At 44.0% G+C, this 19,894-nt stretch overlaps 1 protein-coding gene across 5 annotated transcripts in view; it reads right to left on the bottom strand.

Moving 5' to 3' along the window:
* Positions 1 to 19,894, bottom strand: part of N6AMT1 (N-6 adenine-specific DNA methyltransferase 1) — a 454,595-nt gene that overhangs the window by 415,285 nt on the left and 19,416 nt on the right. The window lies entirely within an intron of this gene.

The raw sequence follows: 19,894 nt of genomic DNA on the forward strand, positions 1-19,894 counted from the left end.
AGGTATTAATATAGGGTGAGTCTAGTTAGACTTATGGATAGTGTACTGGAAAACCTTAAGGGAATTTGAAGCCGTTACTTTCCATCTTTGCCTTCTTTGCTAGAGCACGCAAATGTCATTAACTAAGGTTCGCTGATTTAGTATACAAAACTACAAATCCAGCCCACAATGCCACAAACCAACCGGTAAACTCCCTCATTCCAGATCTCACCTCTAGCTAACATGGCATCACACCCAATAAACTCCCACAATTACAAATCACTGCACTAAAATACACACTTTCAGTGACCTAAGCAGAATCCGTTAAAGGTCTACCTGCATGACAGACTACCGATCACTTCACCCAATATCACTCTGAGCAGCTAGCAATTAGTTCCACCATTCACCACACTAGCTGACCCCCAACATAAATCAATAGCACAAAGAAAGTACCATTTACAAGTTGGCACCAACCTACACATTCACCAGATTAACTATATAGTTCTACACACAAGAGCACTTGCATCTGCAGTTTCACAGAGCAGCATGTGAGCTACAATTACATTGTCGATTAGTAGCAGGGGCTGACGTAGCAACTAAACTCGGTTGTGGGGATGTTCCAATTCCATTGTTTTTCAAAGACCGTGATCTGAATGATTGCGCAGGTGTGTGGGAACTTGCATGTGTCACTTCACTCTCCAAACGGGCATGGCTTTCGTACTGTAACAAAGACAGACTGTTGAGTAGATGTGGTGAAAGTGTTGAGCTTGTCAAATTAGATCTGTCCGACAAAACATTTGTAGCAGACAATTGACTGTTACTTTATAGTCCAAAATTTTGTAGTTGTTGCGCAGGTACATCTTTGGGAACTTCAACATTACACGGGGACATCTGCCGATTTAATGCTGTGTCTTTCAATTGTCCAGGTGAAGTAAGAGGCGGGTTCTGTGGAAGGAATGTAGGAGGAAAGAAGAACATTAGCCATCCCTGCCACAAATAAGTGTTTACAATCTAATTCTCTTGTTTTTTTCACTGCATCTTCTTCTTGTAGTTCACTTCATTTTTCACCAGTAGTGGCTTTTTCTCCTCTACCTTTCTTTTTAAAGCCTCAATTAGTCCCTCTGCATCACAATAGGTTCTCATTATTTCGTCAAATGTTTTCTGTGTCTTAATACTGTTTCTTGGCTGCGGGTATGAAAAAGGCAAGTTGAAACTTCATAATGTGACTACCAATATGACAAACATTTTGCTTGTGCTGTACACTGGATTTTTGCTTAACCTTGCTCTCCTTGTCGCTTTCCCTCCCTCCCCATGCAGCTACCGACAACTCAGTCTAGCTGCACACACACTCTGGGCTACAATACGGTCCCTGAGGGCGTTCAACCCATAGCGCTTTGCCAATAACATACGAGAAATCAGTAGACGATCTATACTTTATAGAGTTACTCTAGAGGAAAGAGATGCTGTAAAAGAGTGGTGGGCATTGTGCAGCATTCATCTGTATGTGTGAAAAAAGGCAATGCCTCTGCGCAGGGACGTCAGATGTATCCTCCTCCCCCAAACATCAAATAGATGAACAAGAAAATACATTGAATACCTGACTAGAAAGGCACGACTGCCTTTTAATCCTTTTATTCATGTATTTCTCTTCTTCTTTCATCAAGACCCTCTATCAGCTATTTACAATTAACTTCACCAAGAATTGCCAAAGGCTCAAATTCTCTATCCTTTCAAATTCACAGAGAATTGTCAGAATCAAAAGAAAAGCACATTAAGAGTGCCATGATTTGAGTTATTGCCTAAAAGAAGAAATACAAAAAGTAAATTTAGTATGCTCCAAGTATTTGTGAACCAGATCTGTTACCAAAACCAACCATTAATTTTGTGTGGGCTTGCTGCGGATGTTCCTGCCTGATGTGTCCCTATTTGTGGTGCTTGGAAACTTACTCCAAGACTTCACCCATTGTGGCTTATCTAGTTGCATATGCTCGCTAATACAATTAGATGTGGGTGTTCTGGAGAGGCAATACATTAACTGCAGAGCCCTTGTACCTAAAATACTGCAGTCATTTTTGTGTGTGTCCTTTAAAAGACAAGCACCTGTTTCAGTTTCTTAAATGTAAATATCAACCATAGAGAATCCAAGCTTGCAGTCAGCAACATGTACAGGAAATGATAGGCACCAGAAATAGGAGGGTATGCAGGGACAGAACCCATGACCAAAGTGATCTTTACTGGGGGGGGGGTGGGAACAAAAGTAGATATTACACCTTAGCACGAAGGCCCCTGCTAATATGAGCCAGGCACTATCCTCCAGAAGGTTCAGAGGTTTCCCTGCGCCACCATAAGCAACACTACTGTGCCATAAATTATGCACTACAGCTGAACTAGTGCAGTGCTCATAGCAGTGGAAAAATCCTGCAAAAAAAGTAAACCAAGCCATGGGTACATTTTGCAGAGGCATGGTTTCTCACACATGCGCCACAGCCTGATACCTGTAGATAACCTATTACTTGAGGGTCGGGTGGACCTATTTGTGTGGAACAATGTGGGGGCATTGGAGCAGCAACAGTGTTAAAGCCAGAGCGGAGCAACCAGTAGGAGCATTTATCCCCTACTTGGCGACGGTATGAAAGCGATCAGCCTGATCAGTAGAACAGTCAATTGTGTGGTGGGAGGCTTGAAGGATTAGGATGACTGTTTTTAATAGAAAATATAAGCATTTGCGGTGGGGGGGAACTATATTTTACTCAATTTGTGCTGGGGGCAGAAACTATATTTTACTCAACGGGTGGGGGGCGCTCAGTATAAAAAGGCTTGAAAAACACTGCCTTAAGGGAATAAAGTGACCTCCCACTTTCAAATAGCAAAGCAATTAACAGCACTCCTTTCGCGCCCAGGTCAGAAAACTCCTGCTACTGCGCCAGTCCTCTGATACACAAGGCTGCTGAAAAATCCAGAAAAGCAAGAAAATAGCTCCAAGCTTCACAACGTCTAACCAGAATTAACTGGTCCCATCATTAGAGACAAAAAAACAACTATCACCATAAAAAGCATTCACCCCATATCATCATAAACAATGATCAAAAAAGATAATTTCAAAATTAATGACAGGGATCACTAGCCCTAGCAAGCATTCAATAATGTTTAAAGGCAAACTATCTTCAATTAACTGTTGAGATCAAGTGGTTGGAAAAAACAAACTGCATAGAAGGGGCAATAAAATCCCTCTGGGAACCTCATCAACCTATATAGAGAATGAGACATACGTATAACTAGAACATGCAATAATCCCGAGTCCCTGAAATTTACATTTGTATATATTAAATCATGTAGCGATTTCCCCAAAGTGTTGAAAAAACTAAATGTAGATGGAATAGAGCATGAGACATGGGGGGAATTAGAACACTGTCCCCTGCGCATAAAGGCCGGCACAACTAGCCCTACTGGGAACCGAAAAGGCAATGGAAAACAGGGGTAAACAAGCCCTCTGTGTTCTTTAAAATAAATGGTGTAAAAAGCTCTGCCTCACAGGTTTAGCATCCGTAACTTCCAGCAGTAAAAAAATATTATTCAAAAGCATTACAATATGAAATGACAGTCTTTGAATGCCAGCCAGTTTGTTTTTTTATGGGGGGCAGCATTACAGAACCTCTTTAGGGGTGCTTTGACCTTGAACTTAACAGAGTACCTGTCCTGTACACTTTTCACATTACACACATCTCAAACTGATACACATACTGTAAACAATCTTCCCCAGCTTGAACGGATGGAGCCCGGGGGTAAGGGGCGAAACAACGAGGGGGTTGAGACTCTCCTTTAATGCAAATTCAGTTGCTGGACAATTATTGGCTGCCACTTTTTTTTAGTTGGCTTCGTTTCAATGACTTAAGTGAAAACAATGATCAGGTTGCAAGCATTGATAAGAGAAATAAATAGATGGGGGGCATATGTCCACTGTTGGTTAGAGGAGCCTTTTTCTCTCCCTTCTTAATGAGAGCTTGGATGGCCAATATCTGCAACCATTCTCTGTGCACAGAATCTCAACAGCAAATCTAATTGGAGCTTTTGTAAAGTAAAGCCCAAAGCGCTGTGTGCCACCAGAAGCAGGAATCAAAGAACGCAATGTTCTTAAGCAGACGGCCAAGTCAAATCTTGAGTATCTCTGCGCCCGTGCAACTCTTTCCACCACAGTAAAGTACTGGAATGATTTTGCTCGTACCCACTGAAGGTGCAGTCATGTGTACGAGTTGTATATGCACCATACCGTACACATAGCAACGTCGCACACAAGGGCACAGCAAACACGTGGATAATGGAACACTTTAAAAAGCAACCATGGATTTTGCAAAGGTTTGTTTAGTACATTAAGCTTCCGCCGTTCAACCGTTCAAGCCCACACATGCTCTGTGCCCTAGGGACTGGGGTAGGTTGAAGTGGTCTTCCAAACTAGCAATCAAAATATATGTTAACATATAGCGGTGCCAGCATGATAGCAAATAGGTTTTTTGCCTTTAAAACTAAAATATATATATTTTCTTGATAACAAGATAGTCACTCTACAGCAGTGGTCTTCAAACATTTTTGACCCTGAGCCCCCCTAAGAAAAAGGTATCTGGCTTGGACCCCCCTATACACATGGACTCCAAAATGTTTATCGCTTGCGACCGGTTATTGCCCGCTGGTGTAGAATGGTGCCCCAAAAGGAGGCGTGGGTGCCAAACACCAAATTTCTTCAAAATCACTGCTTGCAATAACTCAAATTAGATTAGAAGGAAAATATTTGTAAACACAGCATTCAGAGGTTTTTGCTACAGAGGACGTGACTAAAAGTAGTGTTGGATATTTATTTCCTACAGTATCGTTTGACAGGTAACAATTTGTTTGTTTATTTATTTAATTTATTTAACATTTATATAGCGCACATACCACTGACCCGAAGGCTTAAGGGTGCTGACAAACAGATGGGAGATGTGATTAAGCAGAATATAAGGGTAAGATCAACCACTTGATTACTATCAATGCAGTCACTTGCAAGTTGGACAGTGACATACTGGAGAACAAGTGTGAAGGGTGGGCCTGTCTTTCAGCAGCCCGCCTGTCAATATTGGGTTCACTTTTTGCAATAGCCAATCACAGGTTTTCTTCAAGATTTGACCGATATTTAGTCTGTAGGGTTGCAAGTGCTGAGAATCCAATCTTGCAAAGTTATAAGGTGCTGAAAGGTAACATTACATTTGGATAAAGTTGGAAACTCTGCATTTTGCCAAAATCCACCCAAAGACAATTTTTTGAATTGGTTCTCCAGTAGGCAGTCGCTTGGATGGTACATTAGTTCCTCCTGGTGGTGTATTGGGAGGTGGGCCCCTACGTCTGCTAGGAAAGGCTGAACCACTCAGTCATTGATGCTACAATTGTCCTCTGGAAAGTACTTTTGAGAGTGGTTCTGAGATGGTTTCCTATTAGTTCAGCAACACATGAAAGATCATACTCCGTCTCCTCAAGAGCATCTGCTAATAATGAAAACACATCAGAATGCAGGCACCAACCCTCCTCCTCGAAAGCTCCAGCTTCTTCTTGAATGCTAATATTTTTGCGTTCATAGCCAATGATGTGGTTTCTTTTCTGTGCCTTGCAGGGAGAGGTTTAGAAAATGTAGCTTTTCAAAGAGGTCGCCATAGTAAGCTAACAGTACAAGCCACTGTGAATCACACACAGGCTTTTCTTTCATCTGAACTAAACCCAGGAGAAAGTGTTTCACTTTGTTCCAGAGTTCATAAACGCGATTTAAAACCTTTCCCCCTGTAAAGCCACCCGACCTTCGTGTGAAACAACAAAGCATCATGTTCAGCTCCCATTTCTGCACATAATGTGGCAAACAGACGGGCTCTTGTGCGGTGCATCTAAATAAAATGTACAATCTTTACAACAGAACTCAGCACCTCTGAGAGTCCTTTCCCCATATTGCGCACATGCAAAGCTTCCTGGGGGATCACACAATGTGTTCACCATATATGTGGAGCTACTGCCAACACTTTTGCTCTTAACCCAGCTCTAGCACCACACATTGAAGGAGCACCATCCGTGCAAATACCAACACACGCCTCCCACTTTAGGCAGTGGGAACTTAGGAAGTAGTTAACAATGTCAAAGACTACAGATGCAGTTGCTCTGCCCTGAATTGGTTTATAAATTATTTCTCCAAAATTTCTTTTCCACAGCTGTACCTCACAAAAGCAATCAAACGTGCTTCTTTTGAAATGTCAGTGTACGCATCCAACTGTAGAGCAAACTGACTGTTTCAAGCGCAATATCAATTCTGCACCGATATCAGAGGACAGGTCAGTGATGCGGCGGAAAATTGTGGTGGCAGACATAGGGATACCTTTGCATTTCTCTGCTGCACCGTCACTAAGCATTACCCGGTTGACAGCGAGAATTGTTGGCAGAACTACTTTTGCAGCATCTGTAAAGGGCTTTTTGTTTTTGCCCAGATAATGTGGTAAGAAGCTTCCAATGTATTTGCAGGTACTGAGGCCATACTTTTAAACATCAAGATGAGATTAAACTAAGAAAAATGAGGAAATACTTTAGAGACAATAGAGATTATGAAGATGACAAAGTATACACCTTTCAAGACAAATATAAACAACTTACAAAACCAAGATCACAAGAAAGTACCCCAAACACTTCACCAGGCAGCTCAGATGTGGAGTCAGAAAACCAAGAAAAAGAGTCTGAAGATATAAATAACAAATAAACTGGAGGAGAAGGATTTTTAAACCAAATTACAAGATATAAGAAGGGGAACAGACTAAACTATCAAAATGATTTTTAGTACCACAGCAGACAACACAACAACCACCGCCTACAGGAGGAGGGGGGGGAAATGTGGGAGCGGAAGACACAGGAAACCAAGATGCCCTAGAGGATTTCAGGCGGCTCACGAGAGCAGGGGCAAGGGAAGCTGCAAAACGGAACAAATAAATGACCTAGTACTAAATATATCTAATCACCAGTTAAAACCAGAGGAGATCTCACTACTAAACAAAGGATTTACATTTGCACCATCTACGAACTTTGAAGATACAAGAGCGCATATAGATTTATTCAAGTTTGTAAGGAAGCTCAAACTGAAAAAATATTTTGACACACAAATCTCAACACATCGTACTAGGGAACCACCAGCGGTAACAAGTACCCTCACCATTGAAGATTTAACAATACACACATCTATTAAGATCTCTACAAGAAACAGATGAAATAATTATTCATGAGACCCTTCAAGAACTCCATATAAAACAAACTGGTCTCACAGCCAAAGAGATGAAACCTAAATCTAAATTTATTCCACAACTAATGCCGGACAACCTAGTGGACACTTTTTATAAAGCGGTTACTAAAGACCTGAATGACTATACGGATACTAAGTTCAAAACAAATAAGGAATACAAACGATCATATGACAATCTGACACCAATGGAAAGAAAAGCCTTAAATGATTTAAAAAAAGATAACTATCTAGTCATCAAAGGAGCAGACAAAGGTGGAAAAATAGTAGTGATGAAACAGGAAGACTACTTAGAAATGGCAATGAACCACCTAAATACACCGCTTTGCTACACTAAACTTAAATCTAACCCCAAATTGGAGATCCAATTAGAATTAAAGGATGCTATTAAGACTTGACATAGACAAGGACTTATAACGGACGAGGAAAGCCACTTCTTGGATATCAAACAACCGACTTTACCAACAATATACTTTTTACCCAAAATTCATAAGAAGTATGAGAGAATCCCGGAGGGGAGACCAATAGTAAGCGGAATTGGCTGGGCGACTATGAACATGGCACAATACATTGATGATATTTTAAGACCCTTGGCAACCCAAACTAAATCATATTTAAGAGACACAACATCAGCAATCAACAAACTATCCACAATAGAATGGCAAGAGGGCTACCTATTAGCCACTTGGGACGTAAGATTCCTTTACACCTCCATTAGACACGATACTGCCATAGAAACCATAGACTATATTTTTTCAAAAGAAACAGCTTCTCATTTTCAATCAATAAGTATGCTAAAAGAACTGTTACTACTTACCTTACAGAACAATGTATTTGTATTCAATGGAAATTTGTTTAGACAAACCCGAGGGGTAGCGATGGGGATCAAGTATGCCCCGGCGCTTGCCAACCTAACAATGGCTATGTATGAAGACAAACACATTTACACAGATGACTCTTATGAATCCAATGTGATATTATGGACACGTTACATAGATGATGTTTTATTGATTTGGAGAGGGGAAGAAGAAGAACTAGAGAATTTCAGGAAAAGAGCTAATGCCAATGGGATGGGAATTGAATTTACTGGCATTGCAAGTCGAAAAGAAATTGATTTCTTAGATCTGAACATTTACATTTCAGACAACTCAGTTAAAACAAAAACCTTTAGGAAGAGCACAGAGGCCAACTCAACCCTATATGCTACAAGCTGCCATCATAACGCAGTAATCAGAAACATACCAAAGGGAGAATTCATCAGAGCCCGTAGGAATTGTACTGAACAAACAACCTTCAAAGAAGAATGCAAATTACTAACACAAAGATTCAAAAGGAGGGGATATGGCAAGACAACAATAGCGAAAGCACAAGAGAAAGCTATGAAATTAGACAGAGAAAGTACCTTAGCCACTAACACAAAACTGGTTAAAGACGAAAAAATAAGCTTCATTACTACCTACTGTGCTGATAACAAAGTTCTGAGGAAAATTCTAAAGAAAAATTGGTATTTACTCCATTTGGATCCGAATGTGAAGAAATACATTGACGACAACCCAACTATAATCTACAAACGGGCAAGAACGATTAAAAACTTTCTGAGTCCTTCACTTCTTCCAGAGCTGAAAAAGGATAATACAATAACATGGCTTCCAGCACTTCCTAAAGGCTTCTACAAATGTGGCACCTGCACAATGTGCAAGTATGCATTGGACAATTCAACAACCTTTAAGGACAAATATGGTGTCACACAAAGAATTGAAGATTATATAAATTGCAAGACAAAATATGTGGTGTATGCCATAATTTGCCAATGTGGAGAAATATACATTGGTAGTACCATTAGGGAACTCAGAATTAGAATACGGGAACACCTATCAACCATTGGAAGTCAAGCAACAAACCTACCACTAGCCCAACACTGGCAAAAGAAACATCAGATGGATGACAAAAAAGAGTTGAGATTTGTTGGCCTGAAAAAAGTAACCTTAGGCCCAAGAGGCGGGGAACAAGAACTAAAACTTAGGCAACAAGAAGCTGAACTAATATGCAAATTTCGAGCTGTAGTGAAAGGCCTCAAAACAGACAATGAGATGGCCTCCTTTTTATGAATAATATGTGTGTTTACGCACTGAGAAGAGCATTGACTGAAAATTTGTTGAATTTGCGGATTGAGAACAAGCATGTTTTAATAATTAGAAAATGTGCAAATGTATAAATTGTTTTGTGTTAACCATGAATAAAGACTTAGAGAATATATCAATCCATTTGTATTGAATAATAAAGAACTACCTTCGACTGGAACTGATAAAGTAAGGGATATATGGTATCAGGGAAGCCATACGTGCTATCAGACAGGTTTTCACACATTGACAGAAAAGCGTAGACATAAAATCCATTCATAATATATCGCAGGGACTAGAACTGAAATACTGTATTAAACAAGACCGTAATTTTGAGCAGCCCAGGAACATGGCCGCGGTACCAGTAATTGAGAAAGGACTATAGACCATGCGGTATTAACTAGCATTAGTAACCTATTAAAATAAAAAGAAAAGTAACAGGCAACTATTAGGCTAATATTTTCAACAAATGCCAAAGTAGTAACTGTACATTGTACATCGGATCACTCTTTGCAACTAAAGAGGTTAATTCAGGATCGGAACCATGGGAAAACATATGAAATCAGTTAGTTTTCCCACTCCAATATGGCCGTGGGCAACTAAGGTGAAACGAGACTGGGTTGCCAGGCAACCACAGCGTAGCATACAATAGTCTGGTGGGGACGCAGTAAACACAAGGACATTTTGGCACGGGACGCAGTGAAGGACAGGTAAGCCCACTCACGGGGGGGGGGGGGGCTAGAAATACGAAGGGGTCTGGTTTATCTCGCACACGCGGGTACATGTGGAACATTTCTGAACAATTACTAAAGGGAGTGCTTAAAATGCAAGAAAACCGAAGCCTGTAAATTTAATGCTCTCAATTTGCTGTGTTTAACGTGGAGGCCAGCCAACAACAACAACAAGGGAAAGGGGGAAAAAATGCTCATAGAACACTTTAACCATTTAAAGATTTTTACTCTTTCTTTATGGGAACTATGAGAATTAAGAAACGTGAGCCAGCACAAATTCGGTTAATGTAAACACATAACAGGACGAACAATCTTCCCAACAACAATTCCTTTTGGTTTTTGTAGATGGATCTGGGATTTAACCCATGAAATTATTCACAGGACATTAAGAATACTAGTGGGCAACAGTGCAACTAGGTAAGGATGTGTGCAGAGTACCATAATAATTAAAAGTAAATCAAGAATAATAACGAAAAAATAAATAATAAAAAATAAAATATAAAAATCAAGAAGTGCATGGACCATTACATGAACACCTGTTCATTTACTATTTGAAAAGTACTAGTGAAATTTAACCTTAAGTTAATTTGTGGTTTATCTTACCATTTTCTCTTTTTTCTCATCTAATTGTTGTTTTTTTTTTTCTTCAATCCTTAACACTCCTACCCTTCACCCCTCCCTAAAATGGCCATTCTTTAATTTTATTTCATCGTACTTAATTTTTGTATTTTTGGATTTAAAAAATTAGTTGACTTGAATGTTTTTCACTTGATAAATCAATGACTCTTATATGCTGTCAATATGGGAATATCATGGTATGTGCTTAACATGTGTAAATTAATCAAATTATAAAAAACCTTTTGTAATACGAATAGCCCTGATTTGAAAAAGATGATTTAGTCATCGAAGCACGTGTAATCACAAAGGGCACCAGAATATCTCATAATAAACCACAAGATGTGGAGTTTCTGAACACTATAAAGGGAGTCATTTGTCATCCTTTTCAGTTATTTGTGGGCGCTTGGGAATAAGCCAATGTAACACCCTATAGAGATACTTTTAAACATGTCTTTTTGCATTTTGTGTGCCTTTCAGCTACCGTACATTTCTTTTGTCTGTTTCCATGTCTCCTCCTGCTTTTCGTTTGAGATTCCTACTATCTTTGGGCACTAGGAACCAATCCAGTTCTATGTGATATTTCTGCATTTTAAAGCCCGAACACAAAAACGGATGATTTTTTCCGGCCTTTTTTGTATTGGCTTTAAAATGCAGAAATATCACATACTGCCGCCCTCGTTCCCCACCTGCTCATTAACTCGTTAATCGGAGGGGTTAATCCCCCCCGAACACCTTATTTCCCCACCCACCACCCCATCAACACACGCATCCTACCCAGATACACACACACATATAGTCCAAAACTCACCTTTGCTTCCTGCGACGAAAAAGATCTTTTCACTTAGTAACAATGATCCATCTAAAAAAGGAGCCTGAATCTGTGAAAACATTGCACACTAGGGGGCGCGGGCGGCAATGGCTGCCTGAAGCATAGCTCCGTAAACTAAGGGGCTTAATGAGATGAATAAAAGCTAATTCCATCGCCTAAACGGTGCCGAATAGGCGGCAGAGGCACAGGACGGTGTGAGGAAGACAGTTTTCGCACCGGAGCAAGGGGAGACACAGAGGAAGCCTAGCAAGATCACTACAGAGAGGAGCCGAGCCCGCAGCCTTGCCGAGACCAACGGGCGTCCTCAGACGGGAAGCAAACGTGAGGTGGGGGAGGGGTGGTAGCTGGAGTCTGATGCTGGGTGCTCCAACGCGTACAACAAGCATCTAAAAAGGAGCCGTAGAGGACGTGACTCGCCCTGGGGCAGACCCCTGTACTCCTGTCCTGCTGCAGGGAGGAGCGAGCAGGAGGCGAGGGCTCCCGAGTGGGCCAGGAGGAGCAGTGACTATCGGGACCTCGGCGAAGCAGGGAGGTAAAGGCCCCTGCCACCCAGGCCAGACAGAGCGCAGCCAGCAAAGGGTAGATGGCGCCATCCACTGCATAAGGGCCCCTCGATCAGCCACAAGGGGACTACTGGTTAGTGGGACAAGGTCTGAAGAGTCTGATAAAGCCCCCCCACCGAGGGGAGAAACACAGAGCCCCTGCCTCCAGCGCTGGAGGACCCGGGAAGAGAGAGCCGGACTCCCCCACCATATAGCGAGGTTGAGTGGGCACCCACCCAAGCACAGCGGACCAGCGCTACTCGTGCCGCAGACAGAAAGGGTCATGGCACCGCAGCGTCCGCCAGAAGCAGTGGGAATCGCCACAAAGGGCCACGCCACGGGCGTACATGTTAGGTAAGATTTCCACAGGGCTGGTAAATCTTCCTTGCCTGGTTCAACTCCAGAACTTTTTGCTTTTCTAGTGAGATATTTTCCATTAATACCTCAGTGAGTGGGAACCTTTTTCCACACTCACCTGTCTTTAACTCTTTTGATGGGTGTCATTTTTAAGACTCTCCATAGTGTCTTTTTAAAGTTATCATGTTTAACAACTTATTGGCAATAAGTGCCTGTTGTTGCTGGGTTGCCCTAGGGGCTCCCCATTTAACTTTCTTGTGCTAACCTTGAGTGAACTACAGTTCCCAAGGGTAGAAAGGATCTTTGGATCCCTTTTACATTTACTTCTGTGAAACCAGCACACCCCACCTTATGTGGAGTGCTGGGGAGATACAATGTATCCCCTTTCACATTTAAACTGTAACAATTATGTTACAGTGACAAGCTTACCTTTAATGGCTGGTGGCAGTGATACCTTTTACTAATTTAGTGCACCTTTACCGCGTGCTGTAATCACAGCTGCAGTAAAGGCACCTAAGGGTGCTCATTTTTACCAAAATGGCCCCTGTCTTCTTTTTCTGCCATTTTAGTGTTTCTTGTCGTTTCTTGTTCCTTCCCCTGACATCCAGGGCGGGAAAATCCTTTGTTTGAGTTTTGTCTTCGGCGGGAGTCCCCTGGACACCCCGCCCAGGCTCCAGTCAGTCTGTAAGCACAGGAAGTGGGGGAGGGGTCCCAAACTTCCCCCTCCTTTGTCTTAGGTCTTCCTTCAACTGGGCCAAATCCTAGTGGGGGGTTGGCTGTCCTGATTGGACAGCCCAACGCCCCTTTCTTGTAAAATGCGGGGAGAGAATGCAGAGGTTGTGTTGCAGTTCCTGATAAATACTGGAAACCTGGAAGCTGAAGTCATGTCGACCACTGGAACTGAAAACCAAAGAGGATGACGAAGGAAAAGCGGCGGGAATGATTTCCAGCGGCCGGAGAGCCTGCTTTGTAACCGGAGCCTGCTGCAGCCCTTCCTTCCGATCGACCTGGGGTCTCCGAAAACGACGACCCGAACCCAGAGCCTGGTGAGACCCACTAGACTCAAGACGACCTGCATTTTGAGCCATCCCACGGGTTCCTGCGACCTTGCGTTCTTGCAATACCCCAATACCCTGGGACCTCCTGCCACTGTGCGGTGCATGGTCTTCCGAATTCCGAATCTCGCTGAAACTTCGTGGGCATCTTGGTCTATCTCCAGAGACACGAATCGAGTCCAAAAAGTCCCCTCACAAGAGTGCTGGACCTTTTAAACGACAAGAATTCAACCGCGATTTTCTGTCTTCATCTGTGCTCCTTGAAAAGGCGCCAAACCCGCAGAACCGCATTCAGCCGCGAGAGAAATCTTGCCTAGAGCCTTCTTCATTGATCCCTGCTGCAAAGTCCCTTCTGAGGTCTTGTGTTCAGTCTCCAGGACAAGGAATCCAGTGACCGGGTATTTGGCTGCAGTCCCTGAAGTTCTCCTGCTGCAATCTCTTCTTCATTGCTGAGGTACTGTGTTGGCTTGGGTATATACTTACCTTAAGCCTGTTGGGATTTCTGTATAGTCCTGGGGTGTTTTCTGTGATTGGGAGGTCCCTCGTCCAGTACACCCAGTCCCACTGCTAGAATCCTGCTGGGGTGTCTTCTGTGAAGCCCCTGGACCCTCTTCTAACCCTAGAAGTAAAGTATTCACTTGTTTGCCCAGTTTTCCTAAGGAAACTCTGGCTTTTGCTACTAAAGAACTTATTCTAACACTGCCTGTTGGTCACTAGTCCTAGTGACCCCCCTTCTGCCACTGAGAACACTCATGCTCTAAGGGAAAAGACTTTGAAGGGATTGGGACTTCTGCCTAGAAAAGAAATCAAGTGTTTTTACTTACTTGTAAAGAGTTGGTTGGTAACTTTTTTCTAAGAGTGAACAGTTACAAAAGTTCTTACTGATCTTGGATGTGTGATGCACTATTCTTAAAAGTATGGTTAACATCTTTCCTTCCTTAGCCACTGTTTTGCCAGTCTAAAAGAAAGTAGATGTGAAGGTATTTTACTCTCCTGTGATTAGGTTGTGCCTCTTTACAAAAGTAATGTGTTGGTTTCACCAGATTATTCCTGAAGGGTAATTGTATGAGTGTCCTCCAACTGTTGGTATCACCAGGTTAGTCCTGTTAGGATAACTGTATGAGTGTCCCCCAACTGGGTCTTGCTTCCCCTGACTTGCTGCTAGCCTGTCTTTAATAAGTCTACAAAAGGTTGTTGCCTACCTAGAATATCTATTCTGTAAAGTGTGACATTGGGTTTTACTTTCCCCTTCATTGTGAAGTTAAAGTAAGTGGGTTTTACTTACCTTGTGTTAGCTGTGTGCCATCCAAAACAAGTTACAAGAGTTATTGCTCATCTCAATCTGGGGTTCCCTGATTTCCAAAGCATCTGTAATGATATATTACATCCATTAGGTTTAGCTCACCTGGGATAACTGTGTGTTATGACAAAAGTAGTTATAGGTTTTTACTGCACCTAGAATAAGTGTTTCACTATTCACCAAAAGTATATTGTCCAGTTGACTGTTTATGTGATTTGTTCCAAGAGTCACTGTACAACTGGAAGGGCCTACTGTCCTTGTATTACCACAAGTAATCTAAAAAGTAACCATTGGTCTTTTACTCCCAAAGAATAGGCTTGGCCTATACTAAATGTGTATAACAAGGTTTTGACTTCCCTAGAACTACTGTTAGGTGTTCCAAATAAGGTCTATACTTGGGTCTGTGTACTTTCAAGTATAGTGTTGTGTTTTATATTGTGATTTCATATAATGTTTCAGTATTTACTTAACCCCTAGATTTATCTGGGCCTACTTGTATTTCAATAAATCCTTTATTTTTATAATACATAGTGTTTCAGTGTTTCTTTGGATCATTTGTATTACAATTTTCACTTGTACTGTATCTACTGCCCTCTCTCCCTCCTAAGATAAGCCTGGCTGCTCGGTCTACGCTACCCCGAACTCAGGTGGTACAGCCTTATTCTAAGAGTGGAGTCTTGTACTGCCTCAGTTGAATGGTTTTACTAGGCCCTTAACTGGACTTCAGAAAAACTGTCCTAACAGTACATAAGGGAAGGACCACCGGCAGGGGCTCCGGGAGCGGGAATGGTCCTAAATCATGAGGTGTGATCGCTAACAAAGAGGCCCACCTGGGAATCTGGCTCTCACAAACAATAAATGAAGGGCAGAGGCTTGAATGATATATGCAAGTAAATAGGAAGGGGTGAGGAGTCCCACCATTGAAAAGGCCTGCCTTAAAACAACCGGCAGAAAAGGGGCAGGGGCTGCCCATCACATGGGACCCACTCATGGCAGCAACAGGGAGGCTGAGGACTGGAGGGGACAATGAGAAGTGCCCAGGATAAAGCGCCACTGGAGATGAGGACTTAAACGAGACACCTGTCACAGGTGGCACCAGGGATAGAAGACCAGCCTTTCTCCTCTGTCCAGAGGGCCAAAGACAACAGCCGCCAGCATAAGCCCCGGGGGACAAGCCCAGGACTACCGCAGAGTATTAGGGGCAAGAGAACCAAAGTGCAAACATAGGCTCACAGGAAAGAGAGGGTCGGCTGACACAAGGCCCGACCACAAGAGTATTGGCAGCTCTGCAACAATTCAGAAGGGAGGAGGCTGCTCAAAAGCGGGACGCCCCCAACATGGTGCCAAAAATGGACAACGCCACTATAAAGGAAGACATCCAGTGGGGTTCGAATTAAGATCAAGTTCAGAGCAGCAAAACATGACCCTGGGTGGGAGTTCTTAACCTAGTGGCCCTCAGTTGAAAGAGGGCGTCTCAATACAGGGTACCACGGGCTGGGTAAACGATTGATGGTACTTGATGTTAGTTCTGTTATTAGTTATCGGGGGAGGGTGGACACAGATGAAATTAAGAGAAAACGAAGGGTGGGGGAGGTATAGAGGTCGAAAACGGAAAGAGTATGGAATGAGGGAAGGAAGCAAAAGGCACTAGCCCAGGAATGGAGGGGAAAATAAGGGAAGTGGAAGGAACCAGCCTCTTAAGGGTGGGGTCGCTAAATGTAAAGGGGATGAACTCGCCTACCAAAAGGTCCCTGGTAGTGCAAGCATTTGAGAGCGCAGCGGTGAACGTTCGCTTCATTCAGGAGACCAGATTGAAAGCAGGGGAGGCAAGGCCACTGAGAGGAAAGGGGGTGGGGCAGACCTATTGGGCCTCGGCCAGATAGAAACAAGGAGGGGTATGACTGATCTTACACCGGCGGGTCCAACTGCTAAACCCCGGGATGCACTCACTGATGGGGGGCAAGCTCTTACTGGTCCAGGGGAGGTGGGAGGAGATTTGTGTAACACTAGCCGGAGAATACACCACCAACCAGGGCCAGAGCGCATTTAATGAAGACGCCCTCTCCATCATAATGGCCAAGAGCAGAGGGGCACTCATAATAGGGGGGAGGCTTTAACACCTGGGCTGACGTTCAAAAACGACAGGCAGGTAACGAGAGCTGAACCCAGGGGGCAGCCACTGGGAGGGGGAGATAAATTCAAAGAGAGTCTAGAAGTTAGGGGCTTATTGGACGTCTGGAGGCCCCTGCACCCGGACCAGAAGGGGCACACATTCCTATCGAGCGTACATGCGACCTTCACCAGAATTGATTAGCTGCTAATAGGCAAAGAGCATAGGTCGCAACTAAGAAATAGCACAATCCAGCCGGTGGGCTGGTTGGACCATGACATGATCACCATGGACCTCGAGATAAGGGGCATAAATAGAGGCGACTCAAAGTGGCACAGCAATGAGTACCTGTGGCGAGACAAGCTCTTTACCCAGGAACTTAAGGCCGCAATAAAGGAATACTTCCAGATCAATGATAATGTGGAAGTAGGGGAGACAATACTCTGGGACGCTGGGAAGGCCACTTGGAGGGGGACCCTAATGAGGGAAGGAGCCAAGAAGAAACGGGAGTGTAGGCTGCAGGATGAGAGGCACAGTAAGGAAATTAGAGAGCTAGATGGTAGACTACATTCCAAGGGAAATTACCAGGAAAGGGACCTGGGATCACTCAGGCAAAAGAGGGCACAACTGAAAGCGCTGGAAGTACAGGACACGGTAGGGAAATTAAAGTTCTTAAAGCAAAAATTCTATAAAAAGAGAGATATGGCGGACAAGATGCTGGCAACCAGGTTGAGGGCACAGAGAGCAGAGAGATGGGTGGTCCGCATTCAGGGGGACGAAGGACACTAGGGCTCATCCCTGAGAGAGATGGCAAACCTCTTTGCCAAATACTATGAGGAGCTTTATAAAAGTGAAGGAACCAGGGACAGACAGGGGATGCAGCAATAAATAGTCAGGGCAGGAGTAACACAACTGACCCCGGCTGAGAGGGACTTTCTAGAGACCCCATTTACTCCATAAGAAGTAAGAGCGGCTATAAACAGACTACACAATGGGATTCCCAGGAACCCTAGCCTCTGCCCACCTGTCCAGACTATTTAACCATATACAGGAGTCAGGTCAAGCTCCAACCTCCTTTGTAAGAGCACTCATAGTAGTTATCCCCAAAAGCAGTAAAGACCCCACCAATTGCAAGTCATATCGCCCAATCTCCCTCTTGAATACGGACGTAAGGAGTATACCAGGGCCGTGGCCACCCGCATGGAGCGTATCTTGCCCTGCCCGATTCACCTGGACCAGGTGGGCTTTGTTAAAGGAAGAAAGGGAGCGGACGCCATGCGCAAAACCCTAGACATTATGGAGCACTCGAGGGTGGAGGGAGGGGAACCCATGTCTTGCTCAGTCTGGATTCAGAGAAAGCCTTTAATCGGTGGAATGGGAGTTTCTCTGGACCATATTAGAGAACTATGGATTTGGGGAGCGGTTTATGACAGGGATTTGAGCCATATACAAAGTCCCCACAGCGAGGGTTGTAGTTAACGGGAAAACCTCGAGGGAATTCAGTCTCTGGCGGGGAACTAGAGAGGGCTGCCTGCTCTCACCCCTCCTGTACACCCTCTCCATAGAACCCTGGGGGAACATGGTCAGGTGGAGCCCGCTGTAGAGGGTATCAGGGTTGGGGCCCATGAATAGAAGCTGGGAATGTTCGTCGATAACATGCTTCTCTACCTGGCTAACCCTGCCGCCTCTATACTGAAAGTCCTCCAGACCATAAGGGAGTACGGCCGATGGGCTGGCCTGAAGGTTAACATAGAGAAATCTACAATGTTCCCATATAACAGCACGAGGGGGCCTGCGGAGGAGGACGTACCCAACCTAGGAATCCCAATCGCCTGAAAGACGCTTAAATACCTGGGAATAAATGTCACAAGAGACACTAAGGACCTTCATGCTGCACATTTTCCTCGCTCCTGTCAGAGATAAATGCTGAACTGGACAGGTGGGCGAAACTGACGATTTCCTGGTTGGGTCGCCTCAATGCAGTCAAATTGGCAATCCTCCCCAGAATCCTCTATCTATACCAGATGTTGCCAATAGACATCCCAGGGGACCACTTTAATGAACGGAAGGGTAACATTTGCAGATTCCCATGGCAAGGGAAGAGGCAGAGGATAGCTTACAACACCCTGATACGTGACAAAGAAGGGGGGGGGGGGAATTAGGCCTACCAGACTTTTATACATACTACCACGCAGCCCAGTTCAGGGCCCTGGTGCCACATCTCAGAGGGGACAAAGACAAGCTGTGGGTGGAGATAGAAAACTACCTACTGAGACCAGTGACACTGGGGGAATGGCTCTGTGCGCAGAAATCAGCTCATCCAAGTAAAGCCGTAAACCATAGGGTGCTGGGCCCGCTCCTAAAACTGTGGTGGAACAAATACGAGATGAAGGGACAAACAACGTGACCTTCCCCCCAATCAGAAATGATATTCAGGATTTACAGCGTTTCCAAGAGTGGTATGAGGCTGGTCCTGGAGAGGGTTGGTCAAATGATAAAAGGCAATACATGCATCTCCCTCCAAGAGTTAGAAGTAGGGCTGGAAATCGAACCCCTATGGGTCTTCCAATTCCTGCAATTGAAGGGGGTTCTGATGTCCCTGAAATGAAGGGACAAGCTGCAAAGAGATCTGTATCCACTGGAAAGGATAATGAGCGGGTACGCGTCAACAAAGGGCCTCATCTCCCAGATATACAAAGCCCTGTTGAACAAAGAGGCATTTGCGAACGAAGCCCCCAGGAAGAGATGGGAAAAGGACTTGGGTAAGCCACTTCATAAAGACCATTGGAAACGCCTCTGCAAGAACGCCAATAAAACCTGCATCTCATGCCAATACAAACTACACAAACTAAAACTCCCCCACAGGTGGCAATATGATCCCAAGCGCCTCTCCAGGATGTTCTGGGAGTCAAGCCGGCTGTGTTGGAGAGGAGGCGGCCAGCAAGTGGACTACTGGCATGTG

The sequence above is a fragment of the Ambystoma mexicanum genome, chromosome 12, assembly GCF_040938575.1.
Source record: "Ambystoma mexicanum isolate Mex_15411 chromosome 12, UKY_AmexF1_1, whole genome shotgun sequence".
NCBI classification, from domain to species: Eukaryota; Metazoa; Chordata; class Amphibia; order Caudata; family Ambystomatidae; genus Ambystoma; species Ambystoma mexicanum.